Source organism: Kogia breviceps, chromosome 16 (genome assembly GCF_026419965.1).
Source record: "Kogia breviceps isolate mKogBre1 chromosome 16, mKogBre1 haplotype 1, whole genome shotgun sequence".
Lineage (NCBI taxonomy): Eukaryota > Metazoa > Chordata > Mammalia > Artiodactyla > Physeteridae > Kogia > Kogia breviceps.
In genome coordinates this window covers 8,538,930-8,561,014 of record NC_081325.1, presented here as the reverse complement: position 1 = coordinate 8,561,014, position 22,085 = coordinate 8,538,930, and the positions used below count along the sequence as shown (strand labels likewise).

General features: G+C 48.8%; 1 long non-coding RNA gene across 1 annotated transcript; it reads right to left on the bottom strand.

Annotated features, from left to right (window-relative positions):
- Positions 1–905: 905 nt before the first annotated feature.
- LOC131743281 (uncharacterized) lies at positions 906–3,424 on the bottom strand. Its single transcript, XR_009331752.2, has 3 exons — positions 3,280–3,424; positions 2,895–3,014; positions 906–1,199 (listed from the first exon to the last, which is right to left on the bottom strand). It is a non-coding gene; the product is annotated as an uncharacterized lncRNA (long non-coding RNA).
- Positions 3,425–22,085: the final 18,661 nt, after the last annotated feature.

The window sequence follows — 22,085 nt, the reverse complement described above, 5'->3', positions numbered from 1 at the left end:
GGCAGGGATTTTACATTTTGTTCATGGCAGTTACCCCCAGCTTCTGGAATAGTTCCTGGCTTATAAATATTTGATGAGTGAATGAACATAAACTAAGTTTCAGAAGACACATTTGTCCAAGGAAATTAAATCCCACAAATATCTAATGAGCACCTAAGCAGTGCTATGCTAAGTGTCCTTGCAGCGTGGCCTGGGAAAGCATGGCTCTGGGCAGGGGAATGGGGGGAGAGAGGCGCTGATGAGATCAAGGAGTGTCTTTGGGAATACAGCCATTTGGGACGGTATTAAATGCTGGACGGTAAGAAAGGCAGAAACAGGGATCCAAATGCCAGGCCTGACCTTGGAATTCAGTTCCCTGAGCTCCCCGAGGACAGGAACCCCTTCATTTGCCTCGCCTGCCTGGTGCCTGCTCAGGGCACTTTCCAGAAGGTGCTCAATAAATGCCTGTGGATCCAGGAGCTAGCAATGGGGACCCAGGGAGGCATCCAATCTAGCCTCGGGGTCAGCAAGCTGGCCGGGACCAGCCTGGGACTCAGCTCAGGCCTTCCTCTGTCTCCACCTCACTCCCTTGAATGACCAGGGCCAAGTCCAGAACGGGGACTGTCAGAGGGAGGGCTGAGGACTCGTGCCCCAGAATTAAACGTTAAAATGTCAAACCCCAGGGCCCTACTTGAGACTTCCTACATCTTAGAAGAGGGACCCAGAAACTAGCACTGTAATCAAGTATCCGGCTAAGTCTCCTACACACACCAAAGTCTGAATTCTACTAAAGTAGGATTTCGTAGACAAGAAAAAAGATCTAGTAAGAATTCTCTCTCAAGTATCCGCATTAGTAACTGAAATCCCAAGGGCATGAGAAATTAATATTTTGCGTGGTTCCTCCATGGACCAGGGACTGTTTAAGATGCTTTCACATGTAACTGTTTAATATTCAATAATTCAAAGGGGTAGTTTTAGTATATCTATTTTTAAGGAAACAAGCTCAAGGATAGTAAATAACGTGCCTAACACTGCACAGCAAGTCCCTAGTGGGAATCCAAACCAGGTCTGTTTAATTCCTGAGACCACACACACCCCTATGTCTTGCTGCATCTCGGGCAAACGCAGAATGGAGGGAATCCGGACATTCCGTAGCGCCTGTCTTTAGGGAATGTACGCAGACTCAGTTTCTGATTGGTTGAATCCGTCAAGATGAATTTCTGGAAATCAAGATTTGAGGTTTTAATTATACATGCATTAGGTCTAGACAGAAAATGTCTGAAACACCTATGACTTTAATAATCCTTATAAAAAGGCCAAACACCAGATGAAGTGATTTGTCTGGGGCAGAAAACTCGCAGCCAAAGAAGAGAAGCCAAAAGTCCAGCTTTCCCTGTGAAATATCCTGATTTTTATTTTTAATTTTATTTATTTTAAAAAATTTATTTATTTTTGGCTGCGTTGGGTCTTCATTGCTGAGCGTGGGCTTTCTGTAGTTGCGGTGAGCAGGGGCTACTCTTCATTGCGGTGCACGGGCTTCTCACTGTGGTAGCTTCTCTGGTTGCAGAGCACAGGCTCTAGGTGCCTGGGCTTCAGTAGTTGTGGCGCGAGGGCTCACTAGTTGTGGCTCGCGGGCTTAGTTGCTCCGCGGCATGTGGGATCTTCCCGGACCAGGGCTCGAACCCGTGTCTCCTGCATTGGCAGGCGGATCCTTAACCACTGCGCCACCAGGGAAGTCGCCTGATTTTTAAATATAGATAACGAATTCAGAAGTTTAAAACACACTTCAAAGGGCAAACAAACAGGTCCAGAAAACAAGGACGGGCCCACGCAGCGCCAGTCTACAACCTCTGGTCTGGAGCTCCCTCCCAGGGACTTGAGCTACATGGAGCAACTGGTATATTTATAGTTCCGTGAAACGTGCGTCTGTGCATCCTGTTTACATGAAGGAACACCCTATCACTGCTGCTGGTTTAATGTGACAAAATATGCATCACATCGTCTTTGACTTTATGCAGGTGTATGAGACACAGCCTGAAGGCCAAATTTTTGTAAACTGAATTGGGCCTTTCTATTTACTTACCATTGTTGGGATGCCTCATTCTGGTTTTGGAGTGATCTTCAATTGGCATTGGCCAATTTAAAATTAATGATTCGCTGGCTCATTTTAAAGGAAAATGGAGTAAATTCTCCGGGGGAAGAGCCTTCAGTTTTAGTAAGCACCCCCTACTGCATCTGCTTTATTTTTTAAATTTAATTTTATTTTTAAATATTTATTTATTTGGCTGTGCCGGGTCTTAGTTGCAGCATGTGGGATTTAGTTCCCTGACCAGGGGTCGAACCCTGGCCCCCTGCATTGGGAGCGGGTAGTCTTTACTGGACCACCAGGGAAGTCCCTGCATCTGTTTAATATTAATTGACTGCATCTGGAGATTTCCTAAGAAGAACTTATTGATACTTAAGCACTAAAACTGCTGTTTCAGAGCAGAAATTCTCTCACAGAGCTGATAATGCAATTCGCTACATAAGATGTAATGATACACGTTCGAAAACAGGAAGTTTAGAACAACTAATAGGGTTTTTATCCCTATTATTCAAAATGTTAACTTACGTAGAAGGCCTATGAACAATGAATTATTGTTTCTAACACTTCCACGGTCTAAATAACACTTTACTCTTTTGGTATTGGCAGCGCCTTAGGGAATATTTTCATCTCTATTTTAAGACAGGGTTTCTTTTTGCAACGTGTATGCATTTATGTCGTGTTATCAAGTGAGGCAACGTCAACCGACCAAAGCAGAAATCATCATCAAATCAACTGAACACAATGTCACAACGTCACCCGCCTAATAATGGATGTTAAACGCAGTATAGACGCACAAGCATCACTGTGAACGGATTAAAAAGGCACTTACAAGGATGACCCGCAAAGACTTCTAGTTTCAAGAGCCAACAAAAAGCCTCCAGGAAGTGAAGCCGGCAGGTTTTAATCTCACTTGTTTTCATGGCTATGTTTTTTTTATCGTAGTTTTCCACTGTAAAACAAAAGAGCATCAAAGGAGTCTGGTGGATTTTGGAGAAGAAAAAACTCCTCTCTCCCGGAAGTCTGACGGAGCCCAGATCCCGGACTAAGCGGCTGCGGCCACGGGGAGGGCCCCCCGCGGCCCGCGCCCACCGGCCGGCGCGCTGCTGCCCCCGCCGCCGCTGCTGCCCAGGCCAGGGCTGGGCGGGCTGCGCTTGTTTTTTTCTTTTTTGGGGGGTGGGGGGGTGTGTGTCTCAGGAAAGCTCATCGGTGCTGACCTTGTCTTCCAAAGCGCGTCCGCTGCCCGAGAGCGGTGGTCGCAGTCAGCGCCCGCCGGTCTTCCGGCCGCCCACGGGGCTCCGCGCCCTCCCCCTCCTCTTACCCAGCACTTCCTCCTTCCTCCGCCCCGCCCCTCCCCCACCCTCCTACCGCCCCTCCCCCTCTCCCCGCCCATCCCCCTCTCCTCCCCTCCCCCCGTCCCTCCCCATCCCCCCACCTCCTCCTCCTCCCATCCCCTCCTCCCCTCTCCCCCCTCCCCCCACCCACCTCCTCCTTGCCCCACCCCGCCCCTCCCCCACTCCTCCTACCTCCCTGTCTCCAACTTCCCCCCACCCTTCCCTGCTCCCGCCTCCTCTCACCTCCCACCTCCCCCTTCCTCCGCCTCCTCCCACCCCATCCCTTTCCCCTTCTCTCCCCTCCCCCGGCCCCCAGGGCTGCGGGCGGCTCCCTGGTTTCGGCGTCGCGCACACGTCTGGGCAGTGTGGTTCCCAGGCTCTCGATCTGGCATTCAGACGGGAAAGTTTGCTGGCAGCTCCGGCGCCCGGGCCGCCCTCGGGCCCGGCCTGTCCGCGCCCGGAAAGCGCGGCATTCGCACAGGGGCGGGTGGCAGCGCCCTCCGCTTGTCTGCTCACTTTCACGACGATTCTGCCCTTGACGTTGAGCACGGATTAAAGAGCGGCAGTACTTTCTGTTTAGAGAAGAAGATGAGGGAGCCGAATGGGACCGAGAGGGAGAGAGGCGAGGGGGAGGCGCGAGAGCCGGGGAGCAAGTTGGCGCCGGTGGGCTGAGGATGGAGGGTCCTTTAGGGCGGAATTGCATCGTCGGATTCCGCGCAGAGGTAAGGTAGGTGCAAAGACAAGGTGGCCGGACAGCGGAGTCCCAGGCAAAGAAGCGTGTGGTATTTCTGCTGCCTGAAATGAGGCCACACAGTCTTGTTTCCCACTTCTTCAGACTCAGTAGCTCCAGATCAGATCGCGTGAGTCTGTTTTATTCCCCATTTGCACATGAGGACACTGAGGCAGGGACAGGCCAAGTGACTCGGCCACCGTCACACAGCTCGTAGTGGCCGACCCACGACTCAAACCTACATCGCTCTGACTCCAAACCCCTATTCTACTGCGACCTAGTATTTGCTGGTTCAGACAAATAGCTCAGCTTTAGCACCGATTGAATCCATGCCTTGTTTGGAGCACAGGCAGGTAGATTTGCAGGTAGGTATGTGCCCAGAATTCATCCAGACTTGTATTTCACAATGGACATAATCGGTGTATCTTTACCCCTCAGGATGTTGAGGAGGCCTTTCATTAGCAGGAATCTGAATTCCTAGACTCTCTCTAGAGGGAGTGCTTAAGGAGCTGTTGTCTCCAGTTAACCCGAGTCTCCTTGAGGCTCATTAGGGAGATTCCCTGGGCCCTAGGCCCATATCCCCGGTGCAAAATTGCTGGACTATCCAATAAGAGTTTTTAAATCCCGCCAATTCCCGTTCTTCTACAAAGGAAATCTACGATAGTGAGGGCGGGGAGACCAGCAAGTCAAGTTAAACTTGAAGGTTTAATGGCACTCTTGCAACATACCCAGAAAGTTCTGCTGGGCCATGAAGAACCCCTGGGAAAAACTGGGATTTGGGCCCCTTTGGTATTTTACAAACTGTTTACTCTGGAGACGAAGGAGATGGGTAGTGAGATGGTGATGGGACATTGGTGGTCCCCCAAGAATGTGTGCCCCTTTCCTGTTTATCCCCAGCAGATTACAAAATACACCTGGTTCACTTAGGCTCTTGGATAGTAGTTTCTTTTCAGAAGATTCCAAGATACCACTAAGGATGGTTTGGGCTTCAGTTGCTATTTTTACTTCTACTTAATATCTACACATTCATCAATCACCGGAACACACCCTAATCGTCACCCCAAAACGAGGTAAAGATTTGACAAGTCTAGCCTTCCAAGAGAGTCCGAGGGAACATGTTTGACACACGTTCCAATACCGTGCAGGGGAATCGGTGTTTAAGATGCCGTGTTGTAGGATTATACCTCAGGGTGCTAGCTGATGCTTCATTTCTTCCTAAACCTCAGACAGCTCCCATATTGACTCAGTCCCCCACAGGAGCACTGCGAAGTTCTCCTCCTGGTTATCCTAAGATCTGAAGCCACCAGAAATGAGGATTAGTACAACCTGACACACAGGCCTTGTCTTTGGGGTGGGTGGGTACTGTGGTGGGCCTGCGGCTCCTTAGGCAGACGGCCAGGAGAGGAAGGAAGCCGGTGCCCGGGCCGGCTGTGGCAGCAGCTTGAGCCCCAGCAATGCCCCTCAGTGGATCCGGGCAGCTGCCGCACAGCAGAATCGGGCTATTGCCTGCAGGTGGTCAACTTCCCTAGCCTTTTCCCAGGACAGCCTGTGGGGGCCTGCGGGCAGGCTTTCCTTGTGTTGAGGAGGGACCCCCTGGAGGGTGGTCAGAGAACCTCCTGCTTCCTGCCAGGCACCCTGAAGAGGAGAAGAGAATCAGGGGAGTCAAATGCATCTGACAACCCACCTCCCTCTGCAAGTACAGTTGGCTCAGAGCTGCTTCCTCGTCTGGCCTTGGAGCCTCTGCTGCTCGTGGGCTCGCCCGTACCCTTGACTGCCCGGGCGTGTCTGCCACCGCCGTGCCCTGGGCCCCAGACCCTTGGCGGACATGGTGCCTCTGCTGGATCCCATTCCTGGGGAGTCCAGAGGCAAGTCCAGGCTAATCCGCTCCGTGAGAAACACTGGGCAATGTAGGTGTTTGCCTTTTCACCAGGGCCATCGGCAGGCAATACTTGGATGCCAGGGCTGGCTCGGGGACAGGGAAGCTTCGGGCCTTTGCTGTGGCGAAACAGTGAGGGAGGTACTCGGGGTTCTCAGCACCTCTTAAATCATCCCAGAGAGAGAGAGAGAGAGAGAGAGAGCCACTTACTTCTGCACAACGGCTCTGCCGCCGGCTCTGTCACCAGAAGATGAACTACAAGTAATAAAATCAAGATGAAGTTCTGTGTAAATCTTTCCAGCTTACAAAGACTATAGAAAGTGGAAGATGAAAGGGATATTAAAGACCATCTCCTTCTACCTCCTCGTTTCGCGGCTGTAAAAGCCGAGGCCCGGGGGGGGGGTGTGTGTGTGTGTGTGTGGACTAACTGACGGTCCCACAGCTCCGAGGCAGGAGTTGCACCAGCATCCTGTGACTCCTGCACTACGTCCTTGCTGTTCCCTAGTCCGAGGGCATCTTTCGACTTTTGAAAACAGGCAAAGCGAAATCCATCCTCAGGCATCTTCACCTCCCTCTACGTTTATCGTTTCCAGCTGCTGAAAATTGGCATTTTAAAAAGCGGGTCATCCTGCGGGTCAGTGAGGGTCAGGGCTCTGGTGAGTGCTGATTGAGAGGAGGGAGAACAGGCAGGTGGTTGGAAGCCCAACAGCCAGCCTGCTGCCTGGCGCCTGGGGACTCGTCGCTGAGTCCCTGGGTGTGTGCCCTCGGCAAATACTAACCCACAGAGTCAACTGCCAACTCCAGTCATCTGTACATTTGCCCTCCGGGGATGTAAAGCTGAAGGAAATGCCATTTCCTCATCTCACTGGCCTTGAATGGAAAGATGTTTTTGCCCAGTAGAAGCCTTCAAAGGGCAAATGTGTATTTAGGGCCTGCAGTGCTCTCCAGAATCCTTTAAGGGACCCGGCTGTCAAAAAAAACAAACCCACAGGGGCTTCCCTGGTGGCGCAGTGGTTGAGAGTCTGCCTGCTAATGCAGGGACACGGGTTCGAGCCCTGGTCTGGGAGGATCCCACATGCCGCGGAGCAACTAAGCCCGTGAGCCACAACTGCTGAGCCTGCGCGTCCGGAGCCTGTGCTCCGCGACAAGAGAGGCCACGACAGTGAGAGGCCCGCGCGCCGCGATGAAGAGTGGCCTCCGGGGCTTCCCTGGTGGCACAGTGGTTGAGAATCCGCCTGCCGATGCAGGGGATACGGGTTCGCGCCCCGGTCCGGGAAGATCCCACATGCCGCGGAGCGGCTGGGCCCGTGAGCCATGGCCGCTGGGCCTGCGCATCCGGAGCCTGTGCCCCGCAACGGGAGAGGCCACAACAGTGAGAGGCCCACATACCACAAAAAAAAAAAAAAAAAAAAAGAGTGGCCTCCGCTGGCCGCAACTAGAGAAAGCCCTCGCACAGAAACGAAGACCCAACACAGCCAAAAATAAATAAATAAATAAATAAACTCCTACCCACCACCCAACATCTAAAAAAAAAAGAAAAAACCACAGATGGTCTGGCTTTGTCTTTGCCTCAGTTAAGACCTCTGGGTTGCAAGTCATCAACTTGAGCGGCCTGAAGCGTGCAGGGAAGTGTGTAGTCAAAGCCGTGTGTCATCAAGTCCAAGGACGGATGGCTGCCAGGCACCCAGGCAGGACCCCTCTCGAGCTTCGGCTCTGCTTCCTGTCTCTCGCTCTGCAATCGACTTTCTTCTTCTTGGTGGTCAGCTGGACTGGGTGGGAGATGATCTGCTATGATTACCACGCTTACATCTCCCCCTCCTGCAGAGGTTAGCCAGGCGACTGGCCGTCCTCAGCCCGATACCGAATTCCCAGGAGGGAGAATGTGGCTGACCCAGCCTGAGGCAGGTGCACAACCCGAGGCAAACAAGGTGGCCGCTGGTAGGGCGCCCCAAGACAGACTGAGCGGCGGTTCTCCCTGACAGGAGAATGAAGCGCAGTGGGCAGACGTTTCCCAAGGGTGACTGTCCTAGGCTTCCATCCAATTAGCCACTGATACAGAAAAGTGGTAAGTGCAAGTGGGAGTCTGGGATAAATCAGACACTCTAGAGACTTAATTTGCCTAAATTCTTTTTAAAAAATTTTTTATTTATTTACTTTTGCTGTGTTGGGTCTTCGTTGCTGCGCGAGGGCTTTCTCTAGTTGCGGCGAGCGGGGGCCACTCTTCATCGCGGTGCGCAGGCCTCTCACTATCGCGGCCTCTCGTCTTGCAGAGCACAGGCTCCAGACGCGCAGGCTCAGTAGTTGTGGCTCACGGGCCTAGTTGCTCCGCGGCATGTGGGATCCTCCCAGACCAGGGCTCGAACCTGTGTCCCCTACATTAGCAGGCAGATTCTCAACCACTGTGCCACCAGGGAAGCCCTGCCTAAGTTCTTGAGTGACAAATTGTCTATCGTGTAACTCTTTTTAGAGAGCTGTTTCCTTGCAGTTCAGCCCCTGTCCTCTGGGCTCTAAGAAAGCCCATTCAATCAACCTGAGGAATGTCTTAATCTTTTATGTGGTTATCATATATATTTTCATCCTGTTGAGGGTGTTAGCTGGATAGATACTGAGAATGAAATAAAGGTGTAATATTAAATTTGTATGGTTGATATATATAGGTATGTGCATATGTATATATTGGGTTGGACAAAAAGTTCATTCGGGTTTTTCTGCACAATGTTACAAAAGCCCCAAACGAACTTTTTGGCCAACCCAATATATACATACACATACCTACATTTTTATTTATTTATTATTATTATTTTTAATAGTACTTTTTAAAAATGCATTTTTTTCTTTATTTATTTATTTTGGGGGGCTGCATTGGGTCTTCATTGCTGCGTGCGGGCTTTCTCTGAGGCAAGCAGGGGCTACTCTTTGTTGCTGTGCACGGGCTTCCCATTGTCGCGGCTTCTCTTGTTGCGGAGCATGGGCTCTAGGTGCGCAGGCTCAGTAGTTGTGGCTCACAGGCTCACTAGTTGCGGCGCATGGGCTCTAGAGCACAGGCTCAGTAGTTGTGATGCTCGGGCTTAGTTGCTCCGTGGCATGTGGGCTCTTCCTGGACCAGGACTCAAACCTGTGTCCCCTGCATTGGCAGGTGGATTCTTTTTTTTTTTTTTTTTTTTTTTTTGTGGTATGCGGGCCTCTCACTGTTGTGGCCTCTCCCGTTGCGGGGCACAGGCTCCGGATGTGCAGGCTCAGCGGCCATGGCTCACGGGCCCAGCCGCTCCGCGGCATGTGGGATCTTCCCGGACCGGGGCACGAACCCGTATCCCCTGCATCGTCAGGCGGATTCTCAACCACTGCGCCACCAGGGAAGCCTAGGCAGGTGGATTCTTAACCACTGCGCCACCAGGGAAGTCCATACCTCCATTTTAAAACATCCAACCTACTTCCAGAAAGGATTGGAGCAAATTCTAATAAAAACAGAAGATATATGACAAAAAACCATTAACATTATAAAGATGTAAAAGTCAAGTGGCAAACAGGTTGCAGTTGAGCAGAGTGGCAGAGATGGAGAGACTCTAATTCCTGGACTGAACTGATTACTCAACTTGGCTCTGAACTTTCTAATATTCAAGAGAAAGAAGAAAATTTATGAATTGAGTGGCTATTATTATTTAAGCATCTAGAATAACATCTAGATGGAAACATCTAGAATACTGGGAACATCTAGAATAGTGGATCTCAAAATATAGTCCAGGGCCTCCTGGGGTCCTCAAAACCCTTTCAAGGGGGTTCCATAGGTCAAATCTATTTTCATAATAATATCAAGACACTGTTTGCCTCTTTTAGTCTCATTCTTTTTTAAAAATATATATATATATTTTTTAAAATTAATTAATTATTTATTTTTGGCTGTGTTGGGTCTTCGTTTCTGTGAGAGGGCTTTCTCCAGTTGCGGAGAGCGGGGGCCACTCTTCGTCGCGGTGCGCGGGTCTCTCACTATCGCGGCCTCTCATAGCGGAGCACAGGCTCCAGACGCACAGGCTCAGTAGTTGTGGCGCACGGGCCTAGTTGCTCCGCGGCATGTGGAATCCTCCCAGACCGGGGCTCAAACCCGTGTCCCCTGCATTGGCAGGCAGACTCTCAACCACTGCGCCACCAGGGAAGCCCTGGTCTCATTCTTGAGTGTACAGTGGAGTTTTCTAGAGCAGCTGTCCCCAACGTTTTTGGCACCAAGGACCGGTTTCATGGAAGACAATTTTTCCACGGACCGGTGGGGGGTGGATGGTTTCAGGATGATTCAAGCACATTAAATTTATTGTGCACTTTATTCCTATTATTAATATATAATGAAATAATTATACAACCCACCATAATGCTGACAGGGCGAGGAGCTCAGGCGGTAATGCGAACGATGGGGAGCCGCTATAAATACAGATGAAGCTTCGCTCGCAGGCTGGTCACCTCCGCTGTACCAGCTGTCTTCTACTAAGCTAGACATTCAAAAGATTTACAGAAATTTAAAATAATATCACTCTTCTCACTAATTTTTTTTGTTATGTAAAATGTATTTTCACGAAACATTAATTATGTTGATATATTTTGAGTCCATGCTATTATTTTAAATGAATTAATACATTTTAAATGTTTGTTTTAATTGTTAATATGGTAAGTGTTGATGGATATATCCTACATAAGCAAAAACTCTGGGGTTCTCAATAATTTTTTTTGTTTGTTTTTGCGTTACGTGGGCCTCTCACTGCTGTGGCCTCTCCCGTTGCGGAGCGCAGGCTCCGGACGCGCAGGCTCAGCGGCCATGGCTCACGGGCCCAGCCGCTCCACGGCACGTGGGATCTTCCCGGACCGGGGCACGAACTCGCGTCGCCTGCATCGGCAGGCGGACTCTCAACCACTGCACCACCAGGGAAGCCCTCAATAATTTTTAACAGTGTTAAAGGAGTCCTGAGACCAAAATATGCGAGAATTGCTATCGAGAATCTTACTATTATTTATGTACTTGAGATGGTGATTTTTGCCCCCAAAATTCCATTTTAGAAGGCATTGGGCATGTCTCTATTTGATCCTTGGCAAAACTAAAATCATTTTATGACTAAAGTATTATTTTTGTAAACATACATTTGTTTATTGCTCATTTTATCTGTTCAAGAAACATTTACTGAGCCCTTGTTACATATGCTCCAGGTGTGGTGCCCGACTCTGTGAAGGCAGTAATGGCAAGATAAACATGACCCCTGCCTCGTGGAGATTTGTGATCTAGTTTGCAAAAGGGGCACAAGGTTGACTTGAAAGTAATTCAGGATCAATGTAAAACCAGATGGAAACTGCTTTTGTTTATCTTCACATGAACTACCAATTAATAGAAATACTATTTATTTTACTGAGTCCGAAGATTTGAGGCTAAAGAATTTCCTGGCAGGAGGACATCATGTGCCAGGTATTGGATTTACAGGTGATTCAAGTTACAGCAGCCCTGGTCTGTTACTATTGTCTTGGAAGGTATGATACATTTTGAGAAAATTCAGTATAGGTCAACAAAAATCTATACTAGAAAGTATTATACTTGTATTTCAAAAAGAGTTTCCTTTTTGGAAATATTGCACTTATCAAGGGAATGATCAATACCTTTACTGATGGAATGAACAGTTCATTGTATACTTAGAATATGATTCAAATGATCACAGCTTTTTGGTAACATGTATAATGCATTTAGGAAGACAAAACTACAGTGTACAGTTACAGTAAAAAAGAAGGAAGCAAGCTTCTAGGTATGGCCCGTGTCTGATGTTAGCTGAGCCTCAGGCCAGGAGGAAAAGTCCAGAGTTGGTAAGAGAAGTGGCAAAGCAAATAAGAACTGTGAGGTGTAAGTTCATTTCTTTGTTTTATAGCATGGTTGGGCTGGAGGGTCAAGGCGGTGCGTGTGTGTCTTAGTATCGTAGACAAAAATCTTTTATTGTGTCCTCGTTGATTAATGAAGAGATGTAGGGTAGATATAGGGCAAATTAGAGAGATTTGCAGCTGGTTAAACAATCGCTTCCCAAAAGTATTGGTAATGGATCCATTCCAACTTTGACGGAGGTCTCTATTGACTTGCCACAGGGCTCTATCTTCAGCTGCCCTCTATACAACGTTGTTATAAGTGATATCCTGAAGAAATCTGTTGATGGCAAAGATGGGAGGAATAGCTTATACACTAAGATGCTAGAACCAGGTTCCAAAAATATTGTTAAAAACTGAAACAATGTGCCCAGTCTAATAAGACAGAATTAAGAGGAAAGTATCCACCACTGGGCACCCAAAAGCCATCCAGACAAGTCTAGGATGTTTGGAACCTGACATGGTAAATGGAACCAGGATGAGGCAAATACAAAAATGTGTCTGTAAAGACCTTGTTCTGAGTAGGCTCCCACTTGGCTCTAGGATTTTTCCTTAAGCTCCATGGTATCAGTAGGTATTAGGTCCGGGGGGAGAGGGTGAGGGTGGGGAAGAAACTCAGGTGGGGCATGTGGTTTAAGAGTACAATGTGAAGAAAGGAAGGAAGGAAGGAGAAAATAAAGAAAGGAGGGAGAGAAGAAAGAAAGAAAAAGAAAGAAAGGAGGGACGGAGGGAAAAAAGAAAGAAAGAAAAAGGAAAAAAAGTATGTGCAAAAGAAAACAGCAAATTCAATAAATTCCTTCCTAAAACGCCATCTCAGAGGTCTCAGACTGTATTAATAGGAATATTATGTCCAGAATAAAGGAGGGGATGGTCCTGCTGTCCTCTGCAAGTTAAGCCTCACCTGGAATATTAGAGGCGAGTCTGGGTTACCACCTTTTACAGAGACTTTGGCCAGCCAGAAAAATAGAGAAGGCAGCAACTAAGATGGGAAGGGTCTTGAGATCACATCACATCCCTGCTCTCAACCCTGCAGAGTGAGGCCCTGTCGAGGCCACAGGACTCCTGGCTGCCTCTCGAACCTCACTCCCTACTTACTGTGCCTCTTCCCCTTACTGTCTTGCTGACCTCCTTGATATTCCTCAAACATCACACATAAATCATTGCAGGGCCTTCACTCCCTCCCCTCCCCGCATTCACATGGCTCATCCCCTCAATTCACTCAGGCCTTTGCTCAAATGTCATCTCCTCATTAGGGCTCCCTTGCCTCCCAACTTAGGGGAGAAGCACTCCCCTTTCCCAGTCTCTTGAACTTGCTTTTCCTTCAGTGTTTTTATCATTACCTGGCATAGGATTATACATTTACTTGTTTAACTGTTTATTTTCTGTCTTCCTCAATAGAAGACGAGAACCAGGAGCGCTGGGGCCTTGTCCAGTTCCCTCCACCTCAATGAGCAATTTTTAACAGACTCAATGAGTACAGTGAGGCCCTATTGCAAACCTACAAGACTAATACCTCTGAGAGCTACTCAGCCACTGAAGGAGCTACTTCGTGGACGAGGCTTTTCCCACATGGCCAGGCTAGAGTGGTGAGTGGGCGCTGAGGAAGTGAGCTTCAGGAATCTCAGGCTCTGGGTAAAGAACTGTTTCTTTTTTCTTTCTATTTTTTTTTTTTTTTTTTTTGCGGTATGCGGGCCTCTCACTGCTGTGGCCTCTCCCGTTGCGGAGCACAGGCTCCGGACGCGCAGGCCCAGCGGCCACGGCTCACGGGCCCAGCCGCTCCGCGGCACGTGGGATCTTCCCAGACCGGGGCACGAAGCCGTGTCCCCTGCATCGGCAGGCGGACTCTCAACCACTGCGCCACCAGGGAAGCCCAAGAACTGTTTCTAAGAGTTGGAAAGGGTGGGCCTCTGGGGCATCCATGCCATTAGGCGTGTGTCCTCAGGTATGAGGAGGCTACTTGCCAGGGATACTGTTTGGAAGTTGAATTTGCTAATACTGAAGACTTTTTTTCCATTCCCAAATTTTGTGAGATTGTGGCAGGTCAGCCCACCTCTTTCTCGTTAAAACAATTTTGAATTTAGTCTACTGAAATAGTTTTTCTATGTGAACACATTTTTAGTGTTTTGCATGTGATAATGGGATTCAATTTGTAGAAACGATGCCCATTTTCGGAAACACAGAACAGAATATGTGAGATTTAGAGGAGAAAGACTTTGATTTCATGGGGAATGTGTGTCATGCTCTGAGAGCGCCCTAAGAGTGATGAGAATGTACCTAATTTTTCTCATTCACGTGTCTGATGTGCTTACCACCCTTATAAATAATCATAAACATTGCTTTCTGAGCATCTTTCTAGATAAGTTATGGCACCTCTCCCAAGGAGAATGATTTTAGCACTCAACAGCTGAGAAAGGAAGTGAATTATTCCTTTGTAAGTGCTCGGGCACTTTAGGTAGTCAGGCAGGAATTATCCTGGTGTGGACAGACAGACAAGAGTAAACAAGACTCTGCTTTGCTTTTTCAACAAGGCAGTTTTCTTTTTTATAGCACTAAATGTTGTGTATCAACACAGACCTCAGAGAACACAGAACATAAAGGTCTGTGTATTTTTATAAATTAAAACAAACAAAAAACCATAACAGTGCTTGTAGAGGACTCTGTGTTTCTCACTCGGGGAAAAAGCACAAAATATCAGTGTGGAGGGATTCCAAGTGCCTCCTAGCTAATCTCTGCAGCACTGCCTTACTCCCACAGTCCTGAAGCAGGCCCAGAGCAGAGCGATACGGCCTGAAAGTGTGTCATGGGAATTTGTGACTGTTTCTCTGGCTATGCGATGAGACTTTTGCCACCTAGAAAACGTCGGAGGTTGGAACCACACAGCTAGCGTTCTGTTAACCTAACATGTAGAAAAGAAAGTCTTTCCTGGAAGTCTGAATTTTTAAAACTTATTTCAAAAAGCGAACAAGAAAGCCCAAACATAATTTCAGCACATTAAAACAACAGCAGCAGAAACTGATCTATACGAAAGCTATATAAAGAGTGAACCTTGGGAATTCCTTGGCAGTCCAGTGGTTAGGGCTCTGTGTGCTCTCAGTGCAGAGGGCCCGGGTTCAGTCCCTGGTCTGGGAACTAGGATCCAACAAGCTGTGGGGTGCAGCCAAAAAACAAACAAACAAATTTAAAAATTTAAATAAATAGTGAACCTTCTTTCTCTCCCAGCATCAGCCAGATTCTAGAGCACGGTTTCATGAGATGGGAAGCAGAGTATGTGGTTTTGTTGAATACTAGCCCCTGAGGAACTTCCCAGGAAATGAAGTTGAAGGGAAATGAGATCAGTGAAGCCAGAGCAACCCCAGGGTCAGAAAGTAGGATGCTCCTGTTAACTTGGTCCCGGGATATAGGACAACTGATGTTTCCCTGGGCATCTGCACCAGATGGTGGCTTTCTGAAGGGACTCTACATCATTGGGGCGGGGCTTTGGGTCTGACCCAGCAGTGGGGGGCAGGACCTCTCCTGGTTCCTCTTGTGCCCTATAGAATAAATCAGTGTAATCCACACAACTAGCGGACCAGGGTCCCAGCTACACTGCAATTTCTTGTTTATGCTTTACCCACCTACTGCCTGCACTGGGCTGCGCGCTCCCCAGGACAGGGACACACGTCTTGTTCATCATTGCACCCCCAGCACCTAGCACGGCCCAGCCCCGAAGGCAGCCATCAGTGAAGGTTTTTTTGCACGTTACTGTTAACTGAAGTGAAAAGGTCCAAAAAGTTAACGCAAGCCTGCACTAACCCGCTTCGAACGGTGGCACGACTCCGCGCTCGGGTTTGAGGGAGGGTCTTCTTCCTCCCCGTGGTCTTGGATGTTCAAGTAATGGGCACCAGAAGCCCATCTGGTCACCTGAAAACTCAGTTCTTTGGCGGTCCGGGTAGTGTGGACAGGGTCTGAGACCTTGCTCACCACTGAATCTCGCGGTACAGTGCTTGGCACCCGGAGATGACGCACGAGCAGTTGTTAAAACAATAAAGTGATCGCTACTGGCCCGACCTGTGCCTACTCGGCTGCTGTTATTACCGACTAAATGGACCTCTTTCAAAAGAGGCACGTTAGGAAACGGAACCGCCCTGAAGGGCAAACATGTTGGGGTAGCAGCCCTTTTCCTACCGCTCTCTGGGAAGGTGAGGAGAAACCTGGGACGAAGCTTCCCAGGGTCACGGTCCTGCGCGGACCGCCGCCCTTGGGCTGCCGAGGTGAGCGGGCGTCCCCGGCCTCGCTCATTACGCCAGAAAAGCCCCAGAACCAGAGCCGGCAGGTCGGGAGGCGAGGAAGGCATTTCCTCCCCCACGTGACAAGGTCACTCCTCCGACTGCTGCCGGAGCCGCGCGGCCACCAAGTGTCTCAAAGGTGAGGACTGAAGAACTGCGGCGGCGGCAGCAGCGCCCCCACCCCCGCCCCCACGCCTCCATTTGGTGAGCTCCTAACAGGCTCCGGAGCCAGGACGGAGACCCCTGCCGGCGGGACGCGGCACTGCGGCTCCCGCCCTCCGCCGCGCAGGCTGCGCCCCGGGAGCAGCGAGCTGGCGAGCCGGGGAGGGGCTGCGCGGCGCGGGGCGTTCGTGTCCTTTGCGAGCCAGGTCTTGATTCCACCTCCAAGGGCTCAACGTGATCTCTTCTTTGGACGCCCTCCGAAAGATTTTAAAAGACATCTGTTCCCGTGTAGGGCAGCCCAAATGTCCCCCTGCCTCGGTTCCTCTCGACGTCTCCCGCCATCCAGGCCCCTCGCACCGACTGTTCCCAGAGCTCCCGGGCGGAGAGAACCCGAGTGCCGCCGTCCGCAATCAGCGGGTCCTTGAAAGGCAGGGCAAGGCCTCATTCGGTTTCTTCCAAGTTCACGGAGGCTAGCCAGATGGCTCTCGGGCAAGCAGTTGCCCACGCTCTGCTTCAGGCAGAGCCCTAAACCAGTGCCTGTACCTCTGTGTGTGTGTGTGTGTGTGCGTGCGTGTGCCTGCGCGTGTATGGGAGGGTGTGCAAGGTGAAAACGGGATGTACTAGAAATCACAATGAGAGAAGCAAACAAACCGCAGTGAGCACAGAGAAAGAAAGACTTACTATGAGCCTGGGACCTAGTTGGAGAAGCAGGACTAACCTTGCGATTGTAATCGCCACTTTCCTTGCCACCGAGTCCTAAGAGAAACAACTCCACGAAGGCTGGAGAAGAAAAACAATCTTGGGGCTGCTGGTCTGGGGCGAATCCCCTCAGAATGAGGGAGATTTGAGTCCTTGCAAGGCAAGGGGATGGATTAGGCCTTCCATGTCGGGAAAACAGTGGCTTAGGGCGAGCTGCTCCTGGCTGGGCTGGTCAGGTGGAATAGCGCGCGCCGCCGCTGGTTCCCTGCAGTCCCGGAAGTGCAAAATGAGTCTGGAATTCCTACTTGGGATGGTTAGAGCGCGGTTCTCAAAGCGGCACCCCCCCCTCCTGGGAACTCGTTAGAAATGCAAATTTGGGGGTCCCACCCTAGACACTGAATTACAATATCTGGGGGTGGGCCCCAGCAATCAGTTTTTAACAAGCCCTCTAGGTGATTGTGGTGTTCTCTAAAGTTTGAGAACCCCTGGATTAGGAAATGGAGAATAAAGGAGCCGGCTGGGTGGCAGCCCTGGTGCCAGACAGTGAAAGCCGGGCTTCTTGCCAATAAGTAAGTAGGAATAAGGGTGTAATGCTGACAGGCATAGGCTGGAGGGAGGGGGATCCAGTTTGTGAGGGAGAGAGTGCTAAGTAAATGTTATTTTGGTCCCGTTGATGTGAGGGCAGGACACCCACGTGGAAGTTCGTGGAGGCAGCGGAAAGGCAGAGCCTGAAACACAGGTGGGAGAGCAGGGGAGGGCTCACCTGTGTGGAGCCGCAAGGAGTGGATCAGCTCACGGAGGAAATAAGTCTAGTGACATATGTTCAGGTAGAACATTCACAGTGTTGTACACCCCTCACCACCATCTAGGACATGGGGATGGGGGTGGGACAAAAAGTCCAAAACTTACAGGGAAGAGCTGGTCAGTGAGGAAGAAGGAAAACCCAGTCAGTGCGGTGCCGCGGAGGCAGAGAAAGGGAAGAGATTCAAGAAAGAACCAGTGTGAGGAGGAGGAGGTCTCAGATGTGAGCTGGCCTAGGGCAGTGTTTTCTGACCCATTAGACGGCTGTGAAGCAGTAAGATTGTGAAACCAGCATTTCAAACAGTAATAGAAAATGTCAGCGTGTATCTTACATAGCAAAGATAGGGGTTCGTGAAACTTCTGTTTGATATGTTTTTTTTTTGGGGGGGGGTACAACATCATTTCTGTGTCATTCTTGCCAAAAATGTATAACGTTCGGGCAACTTGAAAAAACATCAGAGAAACCAAAATTGAGAGATTTGACAAAAAAACTGATCAATATTCTTCAAAAGCGTCAAGATCATAAAAGTCAAGAGAAGGCTGAGGCGCTGTCACAGATTCAGGGGACTGAGGAGAAATAACTAAATGCAGTTCGGGATCCTGGATAGGATCCCGGAACAGAAAAGGGACATTAGTTGAAAACTGGGGACTTTAGTTTGGATAACAGTATTGCACTGATGGTAATTTCCTGGTTTTGTTATTGGCTCTCTCATATCGGTCCCCAACAAGGGTTCTCCTGGCTGGTGTTGTTTGAGCCAGTAAAACAAGACCCAGTTCAGTTCAGATGCTGTGGAAAATTTTATCCAGTGATCAAGGAACGTGGAGGTGGGAGCTCAGGCTCTAGAGGATGTGCTCCCGGGACAGGTCGTGGGCGGGGCTGCTTTATAAGGTCTCCGGCGGCAGGGAGGGGGCGGGGTTATTGCAGGACTGGCGCATGTGCAGCTGTGCTGCTCCAGTTCCGGATCCAGTGCTGGGCGCAGCCTCTCTACGCTTGGCCCGATTCCGCCATCTTGAATCGCAGTGTCTTGTGGGGTGCGTTTGCACACGGCCCGAAGCTGAAGTGTCTGATGGGGCCGTCCTGTGCTGGGAACCCTAATGCGACCGGTTAGGTGCGAGGCCTTTGCACGTGGCCCCCTACAGGCAAGTGAAACTACACTAAGCGCCAGAGTTTAGACCTTATCACCTAGATGCCATCTTATTTTCTCCAGGGAGCCCAGTAGGCTTTGCGAGTGACGGTTTTGACAATTGCAGTATGGGTCTGTAAGATGTTAACACTCGGGGAAGCTGGATGAGGAGCGCTTAGTCTGTACTGGCTGCTATAACAAAATGCCACAGACGGGGTGGCTTATAAACAACAGACATTTCTTTCATACCATTTTGGAGGTTGGAAATGCAAAATCATGGTGCCGACAGAGTGTGTGGTGACAACCCGCTTCCTGGTTCATAAATGCTGCCTTCTTGCTGTGTCTTAGGGGTGATAGGGAGCTCTCGAGCCTCTCTCATAAGGTACTAATTTCATTCGTGAGGGTCCCTCATGACCTAAGCACCTCCCCAAACCTCACCTCCTAATACCATCACATTGGGCAGTAGGGTTTCAACATATGAATTTGGGGGGTCCGGGGGACACCACATTCAGATCATAAAAAGGGATATACAGAAATCTCTGTACTATTTTTGCAACTGTTCTGTGAGTCTAAAATTAGTTCAAAATAAAAAGTTTAAAAAGTACAAAATGTATTTTTGTAGATGTGAGCAGGGAAGGGGTTCATGATACAAACTATGATGAGAAAGTCTGAGATCCCCACTGGCTTCTGGGGTGTAGAGGGCGTGTGGACCAGGCAGTGGGGGAGGTTTTTTGGGTGCCATGAGGGAGGATGAGAAGCTGCAGGGCATGGGTGTGGTCAGAGAGGGGGCTGGGATGATCACAGTGTCTGCAGGCAATTGGATACAGGCCTCAGTTCTGCAGTTTGACAGAGACTGTAGATTCCAGAAGAGAAAGGAACTCCGATCCGAGGAAGTTTGAGAGCTGGGTGTGAACAGTGGATGTCTGGATGTTGCAGTACTATCCTGTTATAACCTACAACAGTCCTTTGGGGGAGATTACATGCCAGGAAGAGATCCCCTGTTACCCGGGGGAGGGTGCATTTGATAGTCTAGGGTGGTGTATTTAATTTTTTTGGGGGGGGTTACTTAATTTTAGGTCCCTGTTTCATAATCGAAGTCCTATTTCATAATTGAAGTTTCTCTGAATCCTAAAAGCAGGTAAGTGTCCCTCTTTCACAAGGAATCCTTTAAGCAATCTGGAGGAATGAAAGGTTCTGGTGATACAGTAGCTTCTAACCTCCCTTGCTAATGTATTGAGCTAGAGCTGTGTGGTTCTCAACTGAGGGCAACTTTGCCCCCCAGGAGACATTTGGCAATGTCTGCAGACATTTTCAATTGTCACAACTCTGTGTGTGTGTGTGTGTGTGTGTGTGTTACTGACATTTAGTGGGTAGAGACCAGGGGTGCTGCTAAACACCCTACAGTGCACGAGACGCCACTCCACCCCGCAACAGAGAATGATCCGGTCTCAAATGTCAATAGTGCCAAGGCTGAGAAACGGGGAGTTACAGGAGATGAAGATCTGAGTTCTGTTTATGTTCAGGAAAAGCTGCCCGGGTGCTTTTCACAAAAGGAAGGTATTAAATTTCATTTCTTGGCTTGATTTCAAGTGGATAATTATAACCTGCCTACCTAAAATGTACACTTTAATTTTCAGTGGTTATCCTTCTTCAGTTCCTGCTGAAACAGGCTTAGTGTGGCTGTATTCTTGACAACAGGGCAATATTCTGTGCCTGACTCGGTTACAGGTCAACAGGGGGTGAAACAAGGGGTCTGTGAAGTAACGGGAGATAAAAAAGTACTAAAACAAGAAACTTGGGACATTATCATTATTAATTATTAGTAACCTCACAGTACGCATTCAGCCACTCTCAGGATTCCCGTGGGATTCCTGTGAGCGCTGAGGTCAAACTCAGATTCCTGACCTTCGGTCTAACCAAACATTGCCCAGAATTAATATGTGACGGTTAAAAGCAGGGAGCTCTCCCTCTGCAGGGCCCTGCTGCCTGCTCCCAGCATTTGGGAGAGGCTCTGCATTGGCAAAATCCAGCTTCAAAGCAAATCTTCAGTCTTCTATTTGTACCCTCTGTTCCCATATTTAGAACAGAGCAGCACATACTTGTCTGTTGCTGCAAGGCAAGAGCAAATTCTGAAGGTATTAAATAGAGTCTCACTGCAAGCAAACAAGAGAGGCCAAAAAAAAAAGGGCAAGGCTTTGCCTCTACTTTTCCTAACGTTTTAAAGCTGATAATAATTCAGGGTGGCAAAATTTAAAATCGGAAGTCAGGCTGTCAACTGTTTGACAAACCAAATGATTACGTTTTTATAAACCACCCAGATTAGTTCATGAAACCTGATTTGGCTTTTTTTTTTTTTTTTTTAAAAAAAACAGTACTTCAATGTTAAGCAAGCCTAGACAGCTACAGACAGGTATAAAAGGAGCTGGGTTTTCCTTTGTAAGGTGTCTTTTTCTTGTTGTTCATTGTCCCTAGGAGTTCTGTCTTTAGAAATGTAGTACCGGTCTCATCCTTAGTGATTTGAAGCTTTGGCAAAGTGTGACTTTTGGGATTTTGAATGGTGATGTGTGTTGCTTCTCTGCTTCACATATCTTTAAGTAGGTTTGGGATGGAGACTCCTGGTATGATTCTTCCTTAAAAATCCATATTATTTTATAGTACAAGTGTTGCTTTTTACATACGGACAAAATGCCACTGACTTTAAGTTGATGTTTGGTAGCTGACTCATCCTCAGCCTTTTGCCTAGGCCCTTAAAAACATGCATTGAAAGGTGTTAGCTGAGAGGACAGGCAGAAATTTTAGCTACAGGGCGAAGTCTGTCTTTGCAAAACAAACTGATGTGTCCCAGACAAAACCTGAGACTCTGATTCCTGGTGGGAATAATCAAACCATAATAAGTGTTAATATATATTGGCTATTTAGTATGTGCCAATCTGAGTCCTGAATTTTCCTGTGGAATGACTCATTTAACCCTTGCCACAGTTTTTTTTTAAGGTAGGTGCTACTTACTGCCTCTGTTTTATAGCTGAGGAAACTGAGGCTTAGGTCAGAAAGACTCCACTAGAATTTTTTTTTAATTAATTTAATTTTGGCTGTGTTGGGTCTTCGTTGCTATGCGCGGGCTTTCTCTAGTTGCGGCGAGCGGGGGCTACTCT